The sequence below is a fragment of the Lissotriton vulgaris genome, chromosome 4_1, assembly GCF_964263255.1.
Source record: "Lissotriton vulgaris chromosome 4_1, aLisVul1.2, whole genome shotgun sequence".
NCBI classification, from domain to species: Eukaryota; Metazoa; Chordata; class Amphibia; order Caudata; family Salamandridae; genus Lissotriton; species Lissotriton vulgaris.
In genome coordinates this window covers 243,347,095-243,367,185 of record NC_141691.1, presented here as the reverse complement: position 1 = coordinate 243,367,185, position 20,091 = coordinate 243,347,095, and positions in this window count along the sequence as shown.

Below are 20,091 nucleotides of genomic sequence, written 5' to 3'. Positions count from 1 at the left end.
TCTTCTTCTTTTCTTTCTCCATGTTCCTTATGCAACAAAATAATAAAATCAACCTTGATTGTGCTGTGCCATTTATTCTTGCGCTATTGCTCTCCTGTTTTTTATGCTGCCTTGCCTCCGGGATGTTAGGCTGAATAGCTGTGTGCACTTTTCTAAATAAAGGTTTTAAAAATTTAAAAAAAAAAAAAAAAGTTTCCAAAGTGCACTACTGGTCACAAGTGTATGTGTCACAATGTACTTTCTGCCAGCATGATTTCTGGTCTGCCAAATATTACATAAGCATTGGAAGCAGACGCTGTCATAATAACCTGCTGCAGGAAGGTTCTGCACTTAGGAGTTTCAAACTGAGGGAATATAAATCTAGATTGTATTGCACACTGCAAATAAAGTTATCTCTAGGTACTCCGTCATGTAAGTTAGGCTGGATTCAAACTTTTCGCACATTTGTTCTAGACACTTTGGGCCAGATGTATCAAGGGGTTTTACCCATTCTGTGTCTATGGGGAAAATGTGTTCATACATAAGGCCCTTAAGCCTGATGTGCTAATATTCAGGTTATCAAATCATTAATTGTAAATGATAAAGAATTGCAATTTTATTATCATAGAGGCGCTAAAAACTTGATAGAATGACGATTTATACTTATGTACAATTTCAGTTCAGCAATTTCTTACTAACAAATCTTTTATCATTCTCAAATTTGTTTTCCACTATTTACCGAATCACAATTTGCAAATCTGGAAATTGCTAATGAAACCTCCCAAGGAAAAGGGTGATTTTCAACTTTCAACTCTGAAACTGTAAAGAACCAGAGAAGAGGAACAGAAAGTCAGAGGAGCTCTATACATTTATAAAAAAGCATCCCATGAGCCTGTATGCTGGAAAGTGGGCCTTAAAATGAAACATATATTCAGCGAGAGGGAGTTGGCAAGTTTAGCGGGCATGTGTGGCCAACTGTTTGGTATAAAATCCCTCTTTGTGCCCTTAGCAACACAAATATCTATTTGGCTGCACAATCAAGAGTGAGTCTGTAAGAGTTAGATGTAGAAGCACTGACGAAATAAGAAAAGGTGGTATGATTTAGGTCATGGTACCAAAGAAGAAATTTCCACAAGAGGGGATCCGTCATTTGAGCCACCACCAGTTTCTGTTGAAAGTAACATTATTTCATTAGTGCAAACACTGTCAGTACCTGGTAAGTTAATAAATAATAAAAGAATATTTTTAATGACATTGAATAGTTCCTTACATGTTTATTTCTATAGTTTTAAATGTTTTATTTTTAAAATTCACATAATTTTCACCGCTGGGTTTAGTGCAATACCGGCCAGCCTTCCTATACCTGCAAACGTTTCCTAATATTTATATATGTGCTGTAATGTCACGATTTCTAGGGGCTGCTATTAAAAGCAGAAAGTCGTTACTAGGATATGTAACTGAGTGTATATTTGACGATTGTTTTTGCACTAGTATCTATATACATTTTTTCTAGTATACTCTGGATTGCTGCATTTGCACTAATATATATATATTTTTTTTTTTTTGCTAATCTCCGGGATTAGACAAGATAAAGAAAATAAAAAAAGGGTTATTCCGGCAATATAAGAAAACAATCAAAGCCATAAGAAAAACAAGAACGTACAATTTGAGCAATTAAGAATTCTCTACTCCATGATAAATACAGGTACTAGATAGAAAGACAAGAAAAAAACAGAAGCCACATATCTATTACAGACAGGAGAGCAAAGCATTTGCACTAGTATCTATGCACTGTTTTTTTAAATTTATCAATATGTTTTAATCTTTTCTTATTGATTTTTAAACTTTTCATTTGGATATATCTTTAGCGTTTATGAATCATGTGTGAATTCGAATAAAGCTTATTTTGATTATTGATAATTTCACATTGCAGTTTGACACATACAGTGTTTCCTGTGTATTGTAGTAATTCATTCATGAACAACAGACTTTTTTTGTACATATATATTTCTAACTTTACAAATCAAACACTTGGCAAAGTATTTACATATATTAAAATTGAAAGAAATATCAAATTAATTAATTCATTAACTGTACACAGTTAAATACATGAATACAATAAAAGCCTAGATGTACACACTGAAGCAACAGAGGAGGCTGCAGATGAGAAAGAAGAAGAGGATGTCTAGTTTGGAGAAATATTGGGACAGTGTGAAATTGATCCTCATCAGTAATCCCACTAACGATTCAGATGCAAAATATTGTAGTTACTTGACATAAATGTCCTCTACAGCAGCCTACTCCACAACACTCTTCAAGTCCTCCAATTTAATAACAGAGACTTTTAATGCACCATAGTCATATTGTCAGAGCCAGGCTACTGCTTGTTAATGATTTAGGTGTTTTGCAAGTGCAAAGGCATTACATGCATTATAGGAAGAACTGCTGACTGTACAACATAGGCAAGCGTCTGCTATACAAGCCCCTGGTACCACAAGGGACGGTTTGGGCACACTTGTTGAGGAGGGATTTACATTAGTGTCTGAAAGTATTAATACGTTAACTGAAAGTGGTACAATATTATATGCTTCAATGCATGATTTAAGTTGTAATCAAAATCAATGTTCAATAAATATACTTGAAAGGGTAGATTGGCATGTTAGAGCCGTAGAGAAATTGCTCTTCATAGAAGAACTTTAAATATACAAAATGAAATGGCACATTGTAGTAAGAATATTGCACAAGCTCCCTTACACATCACTACAGCCCTCGAAGCATTGTAGACTTTACAAGCATTTTCAGTCAAACAAGCACACGTCATATGAAAGTGAGGAGGCATCCAATTTAATTAGTCTTTCATGCCTGATACCTGCCCTGTGTGCACCAGAAGTGGTAGATGTGAAGAGGTACAAAGTAAAGGGTCAGCTTCCTGCCCTGACAGGCCTACAGTCACCAGAGAGAAGAGAAAATAACTCAAATCAATTATGTTCCACTATTCATTTTCTATAATAACCTTTAAAGTTACAAAATACGGTTCTCTTTATTTACATGACAAAAGTGAAAGAACAAGTTTCATTTTAAAGTGATCTGTGAATAAACAGAAAAAAAAGAACTGAACCAAAGTGTTTGTAAAATATTACAATAATGAATCCTCTTCTCCTGCACCTTCATTTGACGCTCAATAGATGCAATTTCCTCCCTACACTGTCTATTCTTGTAAACGGTTGTGTTTGTAATCAGGCCTCTCAGAAAAGACTTCAGGGCGTTCCACCATAATGTCTGCCGATCCTATATTGATATCCAAGAAAGATGATGTCTCCTGGATAAGATATCTAGTTACAGCATCATCTAAAAGAAGAGTACGGTCAAAAGTCCATACCTTCTTTGATCTATCCCCACTAGGTCTAAGTCTATTCAGACTGCCGCGTGGTCCTTTAAATGGGGAGTCAGATATCCAATATTGTTGATGTTACCCCTTAGATCATTGCTAATTAAAACATAATCAATTCTTGATTTATCCCTGTATTTTTTTGTTATAGTACTATACTCCCAACTGAGAGCCAGATCTTTCTTTCCATATATCACATATAGCATATTGCCTCATCATCATTTTTAAATATGCCCTGGATTTAGAAGGGATGATGGCTTTACTTTTTGGGGATTTATCCAATTTTGGTTTCAATACTATATTAAAATCTCCAGCGAAAATGACCATATCAGGAAACTCCAAAAGATTTAAAAGGATTGTGTTGATGGACCATCCTGATTAGGGCCATAATAGCCTACTACTATATTGAGAGTATTTTCCACAAAGATCTTGGCCATGACCCACCTACCACTTGTGTCTGTTCTGACTTCCTGGAGGCTAGCAATCACTTGCTTTTTTACTAAGATCGCCCCGCCTCTAACGTTAGCCGTCTGACAGGAGCAGGAACAGTGCTCCACCCACCTGAGCTTCCCACAAATCTCGCTGATCACATGTTTTTGGAGGTGAGTTTCTTGTAAGATGATTATCTGTGCAAGGGAATCTCAGATATTGGAAAATCTTTTCCCTCCTACTTTTAACTCGCAGGCCATTTACATTCCAAGACAGACATTGTAAAGTTTTCATAGAGGATTGAAACACTGGACTTTGACTTTACCCCATCCTACAAAGTTCCGTCACCAATCCACAAACAGTAACGGATAACCATCAGCTAAGTTGCAAGGCGAATTAATGTTTTCTTTTTTTACCCACTGCCCCCACACCCGTGCTCCCCCTATCCCTCCCTTAACACCCACCCACACCACCCTGGAGAACCCTACCCCCATTTATCTGGACAAGTCCAGATTCTGCCAGCCGGTATGCTCTATACTGCTCCAAATTTACTTTGATCTATTTCTTAATCTGCATATATAAATTCATTTTAATACAAAAAGAGGTCTTGGTCAGTTTTGATGAAAAAAACAATGTATATGTATTTTTATGAATATGAAGGGATGATGAGAACATTATTTTAGAGGATTAATAATGTAATTGATCAAGAGCAAGAACTCCGTCAGACACTAGTGGCAGAACTAGAATCTTCAAAAGCCCTACTGGACAACATATTTCAGACCAGAATCTCCAATAGGTGGGAAGTGAGTAAGCTCGCCCACTTTGAATATGGTGAGGGGGCTGGGAGATTATTGGCATGGAAGGCCAAATCAGATAGAGTTCGTAATCACATCAAACAAATTAATAATGCATACACTAACTCATCAACAAGTAAGGTAGAGGAGATAGGAGAAGCCTTCTATACTTATTTTTTAGGAGCTGTATAATGAAGATATCGATTCAGATAAAACATCTATTCAGAATTGACTAAATCCGATTCAGTTACCTACATTAGGAGCAATCCAACGAGACAACTTGGAAGCTGAAATAATGCACCAAGAAGTCGGGAAGGCACTCTTAGAATGTAAAAAACGTAAAGCTGCAGGGCCAGATGGTCTTCCCGCTAAGCTTTATGAAAAACTGGGGGAAGCAATAATTCCAGTTTTGGCAGAGGTATTTAATAAGATCTTTATTGACGGAGCTCATCCACCCGCCACATGGGGGGGAAGCAAATATCATTTTAATTTTAAAACCAGACAAACCCACTACAAATTGTGGGTCATATAGACCTATTTCCTTGTAAAATTCAGACTACAAGGTATTTTCTAAAATATTGGCGGATAGATATATTGCATACAGACCAAAAAGGCTTTGTAAAAGGCAGGAACCTTTTTGACCTTACACATGATTTTATTGGTGCAATAGATTTTGCTTCTAGTTTTTCTCTGCCTTTGGCAGCAATGACGCTAGATACAACCAAAGCATTTGATAGAGTCAACTGGAAATATCTCTTGAGAAGCTGAATCTTGGGCCAAGATTTTGTCGAACCATTTGCCTCATATATAGTGAGCCTTCTGCCAGGTTGGTGGTAAATGGGAGAGTGACTAGACCTTTTATAATCAAAAGAGGAACTAGACAGGCTGCCCCCTTTCCCCCCTTCTTTTTAGAGTCAATCATTTTTATTGTGTGGGGAAGCAACTTAGTACACAGCCCAGCTGCCTACATCAACTTGCCGACAGGGCGTTCTCTCTTGTCAACGACACAGCGTTTGGGCCTACAACCCGGAGGGTGACCCCGCGTAAGAGGTTGGAGCTTTAAGAATAGCCTCTCCAGCGCCATAGCCACCACTTTTAGTAAGAGAATAAACAAAAAAAGCAAACACCCCAATCCCCCACATCCCCCACCCCACCCCGCTCCGCATCAGCTTCTACCTGCACCACCCAACCTCCAGGACCCACCGGTTAGTCAGAGCACCATTCAGACAACAGTCGTAGCCCCCTAGGCTCTAAAGGAATAAGTTGCAGAATTTGTAGATATCTCGGGCATGGCACTTCTCGCAGCTCTTTAGAAAGGAGTTGTAAGAACGGACCCCAGAGCTTTGCGTATTCAGCGCCCTTTCCATCCATGCCCAGCGTGAGACGTTCTGTAGCTAAAATGTGTCAGAGCCTTTGAATCCAATCCAGAGCGTCAAGTATGACCGGGGAACCCCACTGTGCTAAGAGGACCTGCCTCGCCGTCAGCAGAGCAAAGGCAATCTGTCTACCTCTCAGCGAGCACAAGGGAAAGGACTTAGGATGGGGAAGCCCCAACAACACATGCTCAGGTGCCCGGGGAAATGTAATCTGAAACGCATCATCTATCTCATCCAGAACCATTTTCCAATATCACCCCAACTTCGGGCAATGCCACAACAAGTGCATCAAAGTCCCTGAAAGGCCACACCCCCGCCAGCAGAGGCCCGATTTCGTTACATCCCACGCCTTGATGCGCTCTGTGGTATAGTACCAATAAGCAGCCACTTTGTAGGCCGACTCGGTAAACGCAGTGTTGGAGGCCGTGTGATGCACGCCGTAAAAGATGTGCTCCCACTCCTTTCTCGTCAAGGGACGCCCCAACTTTGTTTCCCAGCGGACCTGCACCTTCGTACGCTGTTTCTTAGGATGGCGCAGGATCATCACGTGTAACTCAGAGATGATCTTGCAGTCATCCTTTTTTCAGACTAACCATTTTTCAAATACCGAAAAGGGGCGAGAGATAGAGGCGAGATTGGCTGGCTGGGTCACCCAGTGTGCTAACTGCGAAAAGTGGAAAGCGTCAAACTCCGGCAGCTGGAAGTATTCTTTACATAATTGGGCAAATGGAATCAGGCCATCAGGTGGAAGAGGGAGCCCACCCTCTTACAGCCTTCCTCTCGCCAGTAATGGAAGACTGGGGATGCACATCCCGGCGGGAAGTTCGGGTTATCAACAATAGGAGTCATTGGGGAGGGAAAGGTAGTCCACCCCCTGTGCTGCGCCAAGTGGTCCCATGCCTTTAGGGTTGGGGAGGTCACCGGGGAAGAGTAAAGACTCCACCCTCTGTGTTTGCGCGGCAACCACAACTCCTGCCAGATATTACAATCCGCCACTGTCTGGTCCATAAAGTTCCAATGTTTGCTAGACAAGGGCCAGTTCCATTCTGCTATATAACGAAGACAGGATGCCTGATAGTAAGCCGTCAACAGGGGGAAACCCAGCCCGCTCGCCGCTTTCGGGGTAGTAGCGAGGGACATCGCTAGCCACGGCCGCTTATTGTTCCATTGAAACCTATTGAGAAGCCCCTGCAGTTTCCGCAGAGCGCCCGGCGGGGGACTCAAATGTAGCATCTGGAAGAGGTAAAGGACCCGCAGGAGCACAGTCATTTTCACCACGCCAACAGTCATTTTCACCAGGCCAAATTGAGGTGGGACCAGTCAGAGAGGGCTTTGGCAGTTTGTTCAGCGAGCAACCCATAATTAAGGGACTCCGTTTTAGCAATAGAGGGGGACAGTCAGATACCCAGATATGGCATATCGGAGTGCACCCACTGAAAGGCAAAGTCTTGCTGCAGATCCTGTACCTCGGCATCAGGGACAGAGACATTAAGGATTTGTGATTTTGAGATGTTAACTTTAAAGCCTGCTACCTTTTGAAATTGGAGGAGTTCCGCCGACAGACACCGCAGGGAGGAATGAGGTTGGGTTAATGAGAGGATAACATCGTCCGCATACAGGCTAATCTTGTGGGTATCAGTGCCAAACTTAATCCCCATGATACCTAAGTTGGACCGTATGTGCTGGGCGAAGGGCTCCATATAGAGCGCAAAAAGCAACAGGGATAGGGGACGTCCCTGTTGTGTTCCTCTAGTGATGGGGAAGAGGGCTGATTTACAGCCATTCACCTGCACCACCGCCCTAGGGGCCGCATAGAGGCACCAAACCCAGCGCAGGAAGTTGTCTCCCACCCCGAAGGCCTTCAGAACAGCGAACAGGTAGTCCCAGTCTACCCGGTCAAAGGCCTTCACTGCGTCGATAGAAAGCAAGCAGGCCTGAGTCCGTGAGCGATGAACCAAGTCTATGAGGTGGAGCAGCCGCTTGGTATTATCCCCCACCCTTGCGGCGTTGGGATAAACCCTGCTTGATCCGGATCAATAATACCATCCATTAAAGGGCTGAATCTTGCAGCCTACACACTCGCGAATAATTTTCAATATTGAGCAGCGAGATCGGTCTGTACGAACCACAATCCTTAGGGTCTTTCCCAGGCTTAAGAATGACCGTAATCGCCACTTCAGCCATGGAAGGAGTCACTTCTCCTGTATCAAGAAAGGAGTTAAAGGGACGTTTTAAAAGAGGAGCCAGCTCCACACAGTAAGTTTGATAAAATATGGCAGAGAAGCCATCCGGCCCTGGGGATTTAGCTACCTTTAGCCGCACAATCGCAGCTATGTCCTCCTCTATGCGGATCGCTGAATCCAAAGCAGCCGCCGACATCCGTAGCAGGGGCGTTATGCCACAAGACGCCAAATAGTCTGCCATTCCCCAGAGGCCGCATCCTCCCTCCTGCATAGGGTCTGATAAAATTGCCGAAAGGAGTCCACAATGGAGGCATCAGTGGCTTGCTCAACTGCTTGAGTGTCCCTAATGGATTGAATAGTTGTCAACTGAGTTCGCGCCCACAACCTGGGTGCCAGCATCTTCCGCCCCTTGTCCCCGCTGAGGTAAAACTTGTGTCGCAAGTGCAGTAGGGCATGTGCAGCTCTGTCAAGATCTAGATGCTTTAACATGCCTCTTTTCGTCTCGAACTCCCTCCAGACACTCGGGCCCCAGTCCTCTTATGTATCACCTCTAAGTCACCAACCTCCTTCTCCAACTCACCGCGCTTCTCTTTGCACAATCGAGAATACGTCGCTGCAAGCACTATAAACTCTCCCCGCACCACTAATTTCAAGGCCCGATGCTAGGGGTGTATCCTCAAAATCATTATCAGCAAGATAGTGGGCAATAGTGTCTCGTACCCTCGTGACCACTGAGTCCGAATGAAGCAAGGAGCAAGGAGTCCCATGGCGGTGTATGATCGCCATGGGAGGTAAGTAAGACTGAGATAAGAGCATGATCTGACAGGGAGCGTGGCGTGATTTCGGCTGCCGAGAGATGAGGTAAAAGAGAGGACGTGGCTAAAAAGTGATCCAAGCACGCGTACATTTTGTGAGCTGCAGAGTAGCAGGTGTAATTGCACTCTAGGGGGCTCTGACTACGCCATACATCATGCAACGCTCCCTGTGTAAGCCACTGTCTCCCTCCCTGCGACATTGCCCCCGCCTGGGGGGACCTCTGCTCAGACCTGTCCACTCCAGAGTTCATCACAATAATTAGATCGCTACCCACAAGAATTAATGCGTCCGGCGACGCTAACACCTCAGAGAGGGCCGCCCGCAAGAAAGGTTCCTACCTCTCGTTTGGAGCATGTATGGACCCTATTGTGAACTGCGTCTCCCCGATTGGATGCGGACAGCCAAAAATCTTCCTTTAATATCCACAACCTGAGAGAAAACTTTGCAGTGCGCACACACGCTAAAAAGAATCGCCACCCCATGCTTCTTAGCCGGACCTGAGGACCATTATTGCAGTGGGAAGCGTTTATCTGTCATGCACTTAACATCTTTAGAGAGGAGATAAGTCTCCTGCAGCAGGCACACACCACCTTCCGCATTCTCCAGGAGGGAGAGGATAGCAGAGCGCTTAACAGGGCTATTTAGACCCCTAACATTGAGGCTCACGACCTTTCAGTCCCTACCCACAACACCTAGAACAGGGGGGGATAGCTAATGCAACACCAAGGACCAGCACCTCTGCGGTGCCTGCACCCCAGGTCCTCGCCCAGGCCCCCCGAAAGCTGATGCGGAGCCCCCAGAACAACCCCAAACCCCCAACCAAGCCCCCCACTTAAACCCCAACCACATGAAAACCCCAAAGGAAAGAAGGCTCAGTTTTCGCCAAAAGTAACAACAGTCTGTTAACAGGCCCAAACAGCAGGAGAACATGGCGCCATCATAGAACATTTCCGGTCCTGATACAGGACACACTAACTTCCAAGGACATAGGAGTGCTACAACACTTCATTGGGGAACCGCCCCCCTCCGGCGCCAGATATAGACCCTACTAGTGCCTGTCTGATGGGCCTCAAGAGGCCCCAGGTTTATCGATTACCAATGCCACGGAGGTGACAGCAGCCTCCCTCTCCAGTACACTTGCGGACAGATCTGGTTTCGCCGATGTAGGGGACTTCCCAACACGCTGCCATTCGGCGGAGCGCCTGCGCTGTCTAGCAGGCGACCTGCTGCTTTCAGGCATGGATGCGGTCTGCTCCAGACCCAAGATCTCAAACGCCGAGTCCAGTGAGCGAACTTGGAACAGTTTGCCATTGTATTTGAAAATAAGTCGAAACCGGTGGCCCAGACGCGGGTCCCGTGCTCTCCATGCCACTGGAGTCAAGCGTTGCGTACCCTAATGCGCATGTGTTGTAAATGGGCGGGAGCAGGAGTTGCGGACTGGTAGCATACCAATCGCACATATCACGTAATATTAAATATTTATGATGTAATTGAAAAACATGCAGCCGTCGCACACCGTACGCAGACTTTGCTAAAATGGCTGCTAGAATCCACGCACCCACCGTGATGTGTAAGCTTTAAAAAGAAAATAATATAAATATATTAAAAGTAAAAAAAATCAGTTTTAAATTTCTCTGTGTGCAATTTCCAGAAAAATAAATAATGTTATTTAATGAATAACATATTTATAAATAAACAGTTAAAAACTGTAGAAAATCAGTGCAAAAAAATAGGTATAACTACTATTACACTTAAAAATTAGCATTTAAAAAAGCTTTCAAATTCAATGAAAAAACATACGTTTTAGAGACGTTAAAGTTAGAAATTAGTATTTAAAAAAGCTTTGAAATTCAATGAAAAATCATAGGTTTCAGAGACGTTATAGTTAGAAATCAGCATTTATAAAACCTTAGAAATTCACTGAAAAAACCATAGGTTTCAGGGGTGTTATAGTTAGATGGACATTTCACTCGTACAAAACCATAGAAATTCCTATTCAAATGATGTCATTTGAGATGTCATCAGTGATGTCATCAGTGATGTCACTAACCATGTCATGAATGATGTAATATGTGACATCATCAGCAGTGGATTGCGGGTGCGCGATATATAGTTAGCACATCTAACTATATATGGAATTTCAATGGTTTTATGCGAGTAAAATAAGGTTTTGTAAATGCAAATTCCTAACTATATATGTTCTATAACCAATGGTTTTTTCATTGAATTTTCAAGGTTTTGTAAATGCAAATTCCTAACTATATATGGTCTATAACCTATGGTTTTTTCTGTGAATTTCATTGGTTTTTTAAAAGCTAACATCTGTAGCTGTAAAATGTATTCTTCTTTAAAACCCAAAATATATTTTAGATGTTTATTGATAATTTTTTTTTAAATATTTTTTTTCTTCGTTTTCGGTAAGCGAACCGGGAAGCTTTCCGTTAGCTCATCTTGATGCCGCGATCTAGTACGCGAACCGGTAAACGTTTCGTTAGCGGAACTGTGACGCGTCGCGGAAGCGCGACGTATCACGTTGACGCGTAATGCGTCCTATGACGCGCCGCGTTAGCGCTCCAGAAAGTGCTCCGGACCGCGAACCGGAAACGATGCGGGACGCGGCGCGCACCGCGTAACGTAAGCGGAACAGGTCATGTGACTTGTTTATGAAACTTTTCATTGGTTCATTTCACTTTTGGTTTCCAAATGATGTATGACTAGGTCATGTGACCTAAAAATAACACTTTTCATTGGTTCAGAACTTTTGCTTTTTCCAAATGATGAAAACCCCTCCTTCTTTCCTCACTCTGACTTTCATCTTGGTGAGAGAAAGACCAATTAACTATAATTGAGCAATGGCTTCTGTACTTGCTTCAGCTGGTGCACCCCCACCACCACCTTCACCTCCTCATGAGAAGAGAGGACCATCATCTCGGTTCATTGCCAACACAGAGGAGGAGGAAGAGGATGAACTTGAAGAAGAGGAGAGAGAAGAACAAGAGTTCATACAGGAGTTGCCCCGTGTTTTCCGTCGGAAAACTAGTTTTATCTGGCAGTTTTTTTCAATCCCTCGAGGGGAGAAGAAAGTCAACGCAAAATATGCCACCTGTCTTATCTGTAAAAAAAGGCAATCAAGAGGCACTGAAAAAAAATATAGCATGGGAAACTATACCATGCATCGCCATATGACCAGGTGGCATCCTCTCAACTACAGCCGTGCAGAGTTGCGTGACCTGCAGGATAATCCCTCAACAACTCCTGTGGCCAGGTCAACCTTGCATATCTCTCTGACTGGAGGAGAGGCACAGGAAACCGTGCCAAATATTCAAAAGAACTTCAAACACATGAAGCTAACCTGCTTGTATTGTGGGGCATTGCTTTCATGTGGGAACATGAGCGTAAACTTAATGAACATTGCTTACGAGAATCACAATTGCCCTAACCCACCCAAACAGTAATTTTTTTTTTGCTCCTGTTGGGCTTTTTTCAATGCCTGTTTTTTGTTGTTTCCCCTCCATCAAAAACAAAAAAAATATAAAACTGTGCAAAAATACAAAAAAAAACAAAAAATGTTCAGAAAAACAAAAAAAAAATAAAACAACAAAAACATTAAAAAAAAGTTCTTTTCAGAACTACCTCCCCTTTCAAATAAAATTGCTAGAATGTTTAGCACTCTGGCAAGCTCTATTTCTTTTGGTTCGCTTTCCAGTTCGCTGCCCGGTTCGCGAACTTGAAGCGAACCAAAAAAATATTTTTTTTTTAAAAAGAAGAGTTAGTATAAGGGAAGTAAACAGAGAGTAATGTAAAAAGAAAGACAGCTATAGGGAGTAAACCAGAGATACTGTTTAATAGATCTATTTATTAATTCAGGATGACGATAAGGTGTGATGTCTCCTGAGGTTTGTTTAAGGTGAGACCTACTCAGGGTTACAGATCAATTTTACACTTGTTGAAGAATACAGAGCAGATAAAGCATGTGAAGGCCTACCAATGAAGTAAGTCATGTCCTCTTATTACATCATTCATGACATGGTCAGTGACATCATCAGCAGTGCATTGCGGGTAAAAAGAGTAGAAAACATTTACCTTATAATTCTTGTTACCTTTTTTAAATATTTTTTCATACTTTCAATCTGTAAAAGAGAGAACAAACATTTCCAAAAATATTACAACATGTATTTAAAAATTAGAAAAGAAAAGGGAAAAGGTTCAAGAAGAAACAGTTTTGCAACAACTTTGACATTTACAGAAGCCTCTGCTTCTCTACGTCCCCTACACAATCCTAAAGATATATATTTTAAACAAACAGTCTCTTCATGCTGATGAACTGAGACCTATTTTGGAACATGGTACTACTTTTGCACTGCTGATGTCTCACAATAGTGATGCAATAGCAGCGCAAAAAAGATGTAAAGCCATCATAAAATTGTGTCTAATATTTTAAATGAGTGTTTCAGGATGCAAATAAGATGTGTGCTTTCAAGAGCTTTCTTTGAGGTGAGGCCTATTCCTTTTTTTAAAAAAAACAGTACCCAGAAGTACAGCATTGTTAGCATTAAAATTGACACTTACACAAGACTCAGTTTCTCCATATCTACCTCATATTTCTAAATGTATATCATAAGTACAAAAAGCAGAACATTAATTATACATGTTAAATGGTTTATTTTTGCTGTTCTCAGAATGTATCAAATTTCACTTAAATCAGTGACTTGAAGGTATTCATCATGTAACAGCGGGGAAAAAAAAACACAATCAAAATGATTGTGTTTAAAAAACCCATACAACCTAAGAAATCTGAATTCAAAACTCCTTAAAATTAACTTACTTTCAATGACGTCGAAGGATCTCCTATGAACAGCGTCCACTCTGTTGTGCTATAAATATTTTCAGCCCGCCACTTTCTGAAAGAAAACCTCCATCGATTCGAAAAATAAGTTACATACAAGAAAAGACTTCTCTCATTCTATCACATGTTTCCACTAGGCCAAATCATGTTGCCGCGATTCGCAACTCTTGTAATTCTTCCAATCAAATCCCGACATTTTCTATTTTCGCAACTTTCAAAAAGAATACATTTAAGATTATTTTCACAATCCTGGACTACTAATATCTTATCCTTCTTTGTCACTCATGTTCTCCTTTTCCTATGACACTGATACTGCTTACTATGAAGCAGACTTACTTGCATCAGGTTTATATAGTTGGATTTTTAAAATGACATTATAATTAAAAGTTTTGGACCAATAATCTAGACAGCATTGCAGACTTACATTCCCTCTACTTCATGAACCTTTTGCAATTCTTCACAGGAAATCCCGAGATTCTTTCATTAAAATTTTGGTTTTAAAAACACCAGGTAAGAATTTTTAAGGTCAAACGGCAATTTTTTTTTGAAAGTTACAACGGAATCATTGCAGAATGACCAGCCGTTTCGAGACTTTAAATAAGATGTATAATGTCCTGATGTTGTTGAAGGACCATCGTGATAGATAATTGCTACAGTTACAAAAGTCCTTCCTGATATTGAAAGCTGAGAAGCCACAAATTTTTTTATTAAAGTTGACAATTTTGATCCATCAGGCCTACATCGTTGGATCATTAAAATGACATACTGTCCATATCTACGTATAAGTAATGTTGACATCATTTCAGATTTACATTGGCTACACTCCATGTTGTGATCCGCTGCATTTACTAGCTTATTAAAGGAGACTGATTTACTGTCTGGCAAAGTTAAATATATAAATCTTTCTGAGTCTACACTAGTAGTACTTGATACCCTACAATTCTCGCAGTCATGCTGCCATTGAAAGAAAGCCCAAACAGGTGATCTACATCTACACCCTCATCTTGCAATACATCAAGCATATACATTAAAAACTCCTGACAATCTTGCTGATTATTTTCAGAGAAGTCTGTTTGACCTGAACATTCATCTAACAGATAACGAACTTCAGACACACTTTCTACTTTTGTTCGATCAGAGCTACATTTCTCGAAAACAGAATTCAACAAACAGCATAAAATTTGTTCTGAATTCAACAGAATCTGTTCTTTTAAACTCTCTAGTGAAAAGAGAACATTAACCACTACATTTGCATAGCAGTTGACACCAGAACTGTTTTCAAATTGAAAACCGACAACATCTTCAACAGAATCCACTTTCTTTCTGCTAACAATTTTCGGTTCATTGACTTTTAGTCTTTTTGCAACAACCTCCCTACTATTACTGATATTTCTACGTTTCCGGCCTACCACACGTTTCTCAAACAAAGGATATTGAGGCAAATGTGGCGCATACTCTCTTCTTAACCTATTGTATTCCTTAACACAATCTAGATCCGCACAAATGTTTGTGACATCACAGTCAATCAAGTACAATCCTGATAAAGTTCTAACTCATGACAATGCCACATATGCCATACCCTCCTTGAACACAGAACTGCCAATATTCACCAATGCACTATCTACACTTAAACCTTGCGATTTATGGATTGTTACCGCATATGCCAAGCAAACAGGAAACTGTTTACGGCGAACATATAAGTCTTTAACAAGCAAAAACCTAGCAGAACAACGACCAATTAGCTGTACTTCCTCAATGCCATCAAATTTAATTTTTAAAAATTCTATTCCATCTCTATTTCTGTACTTCTCAAAATCAACAACAGTACCCATTGATCCATTTACCAGACCTCTTTCAACATGTAAATTCCTTCTCAAAATGATTCGGCAATTTAAACACACATTCAAAGTCTTTTCAAAACCCGCTGTTTTAGATATAGTCTTCTCTAATGAATCCAATTTTGATTTCAAATTCTCAGACAAAATAATTGTTGATCCCATATGCTCTATTTTGTCAATAGCTTCAAGTTTCACAATCTCTTGCTTTTCTAAATTCAACATTTTGTTGTTGAAGATGGCACATTCTGCAAGAGTTGGCATCAAACATATTCCGGATTTCTTCTCAGTAATTTTCTGAAAAATATTCTCAGCCACAATCTCTTGTTCGGGATATAAATTTGAAAGTAATCGTGCATTTAAAGCTTCTTTTCCATACTCGGTCACTTTTCCAATTCTAATATCTTGTAGAATATTCTTGTAATCTTCATCTTTTGCCTGACGCATATTTTCATGCAGTTCAGCATAATTGAAGTTTAACCATATATTGACGTTGCCAATGCTCCCTAGGCACTTCCTGGTATCTTCATGCGTGAGTATTTTGAACACAGGTTGTCCTTTTACTGGTGTCAGCTGCAGAAGATCTCCGAAAACAATGATGTGTTTGCCACCAAATAACACATCATATTCAGTTTTAAGTACTTCTTGCATTCTCAAATGCACAAAGGCAAGCATGACATTGGAAACCATGCTTACTTCGTCAATGATAAGTAGTTTCATTTTCCTCAAGACTCTTGAAACTTCACAGCAAGCATCCCCAGATAACTTGTGGTATTGTAATTTGTTGTCATGCTCCACCGGCAGCATCAGTAGACGATGCAAAGTAATACCTTTAATGTTATGTGCTGCAAGTCCAGTAGGAGCGGTGACAACACAAGACAGCGCGGTGACTCAGTCCTTTCCTGCAGATAGCATGAAATTGCTTTAATGAGGAAACTTTTTCCTGTTCCCGGTTCTCCACTCACATACAGTCGGACAGGCTTCAACGATGTACATGAGCACTCTTTCTTCTCATGACTTAATCCATGCTCAATTTGCTTGGTAACTTCATCATATATTTTCCTCTGCTCAACGTTGAGTTGTTTTTCCAAGTCTTCTAAGTTAACTGAATCCTCATGAGCATGTGCCATGGCTCTTTCCACTTCATTCATAGCAGTGGCAGCTTCATTTTCGATAATAGGTCCTCCAAGTGGATCTTGACTCAATGAAACAGAACTCTGACTGTCCTGAGAACTGTCTCTGGCAATCTCGGCTGCAATCGTTGCTTCCTGCTCAATTTCCAAAGTTAGCATTTCTTGATATTTGGGAAAAGCAGGACATTCTATGGTCTCCTTAGCAGCAGTGAAAGAGTCTTCGTAACAGAGGAAATCTCCAAGCAGTTCCTCTTCTGCACGCCAAGGCTTGAAAAGTTGCAAAATTGCTAAATAGAAAAACTCCTTTTTTTCTGGAGATTCGCCACTCAATTTTCGACGGTTTACTAATTGGCATTTTCTTTGCTTGACCAGACATCCCTCACTTCCAATTACAGCATACACTCCTTTCTCAATATCTTCTTTGATGTTCCTCTTGAATATATAATTTTGTAGAACCTCATATAGACAAACATTCTCAAGGTGACTGCTTCGATTTGGATAATATGTATCCAACATATTGGTCTTCAAAATGTCGGTACTGTTTGGTTCCTTTTCTGCCAAATATTCAATTTCCCGGACAGGTTTTAGAACCCGATTTCGCGTTGCAGCAAGACCAAGACTCGCCCAAACAATACTCCTGGATTTGGCATAGAGACTTGCTGAAGACAATCGATCTGAACATTCGTAAGCTCCGATTTCTCGATGCGACAACATCTTCAGACTGAAACTGTACAACTTCTTGCTGAGGCTCTTTTCATGGGAAATGTCCTCCCACATATCCTTCAGTTCTGTCTTTTCTTTTTTGGTGATGTAAGATGTCACATACCGAGCCACAGCCATACAGTTGTCACCCACAAACTGTATATCCATGTTAGCATTCCACATGGACAAAATCACTGGGTTGTAGTCGTTGATGTACTTGGACTCTTCGTTCCTTTTCAAATTGTATGTATTTTTGGGTGATTTCCTTGTCACATTATGTCGCAGTGAAGACATCAAACTGTTCACTTTTCCTTTAGAAATCACCGGACGTGGAAAGTTGAAACGACATTTGGTGTAGAACTTGTCCTTGTTTCTGAATTTACGACGACAGTACTTTCCACAACGATGGCTTTGGAAACGTAGAACTTGTTCTCTTAGGCTTTTCTTCTCCGTTGTGTTTGGAACAGCACACGTAGAATACTGTTCTATGAAATTCATCACTAAGTCATCCGGATCTGTTCCAAATTTAGGTGCATCCTTGATCCACAACAACATATGTATATGAGGAGTACCTCTTGCTTGGTACTCCTTTCTCCAGAAGAAATCCAACACCTCTCCAAGAGGTGGATTCTTCTTATTTGTGATGAAAGACATCATAGCTTCAAATCTATGATTGAAGTACCTGCATACATTCACAGGATCCAAAGAACACAGTTCTCCAGGTGTCTTGAATTCAATGTTTTCAATATTTCCATTTGCCTCTCGTAGAAATTCAAGTAAGTCTTCCCAGCCATACTCGGCACAGCTCAGAGTGAGGAACCATGTCGGAGTTCCTAAGTTCCTCAGCATACATTTTAAATCACCATGACGACGGTACCAGTACTCATTAGTACCACGCTGACACGCCATGAGATTAATTAAGTGAGAATCCAAAATACTGTCTTGGACATTGACTTTATGCATAAAGTCCCTTGCCGAGATATTTCGCATCTGTATACCACTTTTTAAGATGTGGTTCACTGCATATGACAGTCCAGACAGATCGCTTTCAAACAGGAGATGAAACAAATAGGGAATGCATTGTAGAAACCTAGCATCTTCTGCATACAATCGTAAAGTCCGGTATTCTGAAGCTGGAATTTGAACAGGTCGCTCATCATATCGTCCTCCTCGACCTGTGGGAAATAGCTGTGGGAAACACCGAGCTTCCAAACTTTCCTCCCAAACACTAATGGGACTCCCTTTGGCTTGTTTCATCTGAAACACCTCAATAGCATTCCCCATGACTTCCTTGGAATGCAAAGGATGAACACTATAATGTTCATATATTTCTTCACTTTTAGAGGCCTCTACTTTCTCAATTTGGCCAGCACACAAATCGCTGTCCTCTTCTTCACTTACTTCCTCTTCTGCAACATATACATTCTTATAGTACTTATTATTTTTCTTCAAATACACTGTTGCCTTTTTGACTTTCCTAACATCCACTAAATCTTGCCATATTTTCTTATTCTTTGTCGGAACACCATTAACCAAGATAACCAGAGATTCCTCTTCCACTTTTTCTACTCCAATTGTGTTAATGTTTTTGTTCAAATCTAGAGGCAAATAAACAACTCTTCCCTTTAATCCTCTCTGTAAATCTGCTGGAGGCAACTTCCCTGTCTTTGGCTCCATTCTTACAATAGCCTGAAAGGGATGGATACTTTGAATCAAAATAGATTCATAAGTATTTAAATCCTTCAATTCAGAAGGAATCTCAACCAATTCCAGATCATTATGAACTGCCCTAGCAGGCATCTGGTTTTGGTTTAATTTATTACAACAATAAGTACACACACGTTGATCCGATCCCAAATCAAAATAATTTTCTACCATCAAGTATGTGGCAAAATCCTTCCATTCACTATTATTTTCCCTTTCACTTTTTGCATATAAATCCACTACCTTAGTCTGATTCTTATAATAAGTGCGTCGACAACATACACAAGTGAAATTAGGCCTCTCACTGGATTTGATCTGAAACGTGGCAATTTCCTTCTGAAAATTATCTATACTGGAAACCTGTACATTATCTTCAACATTACCCTCTACTTCAGGGTCAATTTGAACATTCTCATCTTTACTACTAAAGTAACAAAACTCAATTTCTTCACAAAAATTCTTCATATCTATTTCAGAACCATGCAAAAGAGCAGCACATAATTGTTTAAGCATAATTGCTGGACTCTTAGAAAAATACAACATCCTCACTAATTTTCTCACTTTATTATGATGCACTGCTAGCATCCTGAAATGATGAAAAACACTCTGGCATACTCTCCTGGAAAGACAAGCCAGTGAATGACCACGCAAACCTGTCATTTGTCTCACTCTGCAAGGATCTAAATCTTGCAACAACTTCATTTTCTGCTTCAAACTTTTCTTATTAAATGTCCGTATAAAATCACAAAGCAAATTGATGGAAACCTGTCGCACACTGCAAATAGAACTACACTTCCAAATGTACACAGGACCCTTAGGACGTCTTCCTAAAACCTCATCACTTACCGCCTCTTCTGTCTCTGTTGTCACAAGTTTTTCTTTTTCAACTGGACAACCATCCTTCAC